General features: G+C 41.3%; 1 pseudogene; it reads left to right on the top strand.

Moving 5' to 3' along the window:
- Positions 1-714, top strand: part of LOC102845428 — a 3,623-nt pseudogene extending 2,909 nt beyond the window's left edge.
- Positions 715-1,529: the final 815 nt, after the last annotated feature.

The raw sequence follows: 1,529 nt of genomic DNA on the forward strand, positions 1-1,529 counted from the left end.
CAGTTGGTTTAATTACCATTGGAAAATGCTTGTCATTCCTCTGTAGGATCTGGTCCCCTCTGGACCCTCATTATTTCCTTCACCTGCTCCCCCCACCGACCAAACTGTGCAGCTCTGCAACTGCATCCTGGCCCATCCTCACCCTTCTGCCCCCAACCCTCTCCTCCTTGTACCCCCAATGTGTTTTTCCCAATAAAAAAAAAAGCTGCAATGGAAAGAAGATAGTCCGAGAGAAGAGGATTCTAGAAGTTCACATTGACAAAGGCATGAAAGATGGTCAGAAGAGAACATTCCATGGTGAAGGAGACCAAGAGCCAGGACTAGAGCCTGGAGATATTATCATTGTTTTAGATCCAAAGGATCATGCTGTTTTTACAAGACAAGGAGAAGACCTTTTTATGTGTATGGACATACAGCTGGCTGAAGCATTGTGTGGCTTCCAAAAACCAATATCCACTCTTGACAACCGAACCATAGTCATCACCTCTCATCCAGGTTAATTTTCCTGAGAATGGCTTTCTCTCTCCTGAAAAACTCTCTCTGCTGGAAAAACTCCTACCTGAGAGGAAAGAGGTAGAAGAGACTGATGAAATGGATCAAGTAGAACTGGTGGACTTTGATCCAAACCAGGAACACCGCCACCATTACAATGGAGAAGCATATGAGGATGACGACCATCACCCCAGAGGCGGGGTTCAGTGTCAGACCTCTTAATGGGGCCATTGAGTCCACTGCATTTAATATGCAGCAAGTGCATACGTGAAGGACTATAATCATAATATGCTCACTACTTGGCTATTGTTTTTGTTTTAATATTCAACTATAGTAGTGTTTTAAAGTTAAATGAATACACTCATATAAAAGCTCTGAAAAAAAAGAATACCATTCATGAAGAATGCAAAAGGTCATTACAAAGATGGAGAAAGAAGAAAAGACCAAATTAGATGTCAGAAGAAACTCTAAAGATTGCACTAGAGAGCCAAGAAGCCAAAGCAAAGGGAAGAAAGAAAAAAAAGTTAAAGGGCTTAATGGAAGACTTCAAAGGGCAGCACGGGAAGACAAAGCAAAGTATTATAATGAAATGTGCAAGCAAGGAGCTGGAGTCTGAAAATCAACTGGACCAAATTTGCTCAGCATTTCTTAAGCTGAAGGAACAGAAGAACAAATTTAAGCCGTGAGCTGCAATGCTGAAGGATGCTATGGACAGAATATTTGAATGATCCAGGATGCATTAAAAGAAGATGGAAGAGTCACTGTACCAAAAAAGAATTGAGTAACACAGAAGAATTTCATAAAACTACATATGATCAAGAGGTAATAGTGATGAATGAGAAAGTGCAGGTAGCTCTGAAGGACTTGGCAAAAAAATAAAGCCCTGGAAACTGATGAAAAACCAATTGACATATTTCAACAAACAGATGTTGCCCTGGTTATGCTCACCAGGTTGTGCCAAGATATCTGGAGGACCTGGACAAATGACTGGAAGAGATCCATATTTAGTCCCTTCCCCCGAAAAAAGGTGGTCCAAC

The sequence above is a fragment of the Elephantulus edwardii genome, unplaced genomic scaffold (assembly GCF_000299155.1).
Source record: "Elephantulus edwardii isolate Elephantulus edwardi_28Jun2011 unplaced genomic scaffold, EleEdw1.0 scaffold00059, whole genome shotgun sequence".
Lineage (NCBI taxonomy): Eukaryota > Metazoa > Chordata > Mammalia > Macroscelidea > Macroscelididae > Elephantulus > Elephantulus edwardii.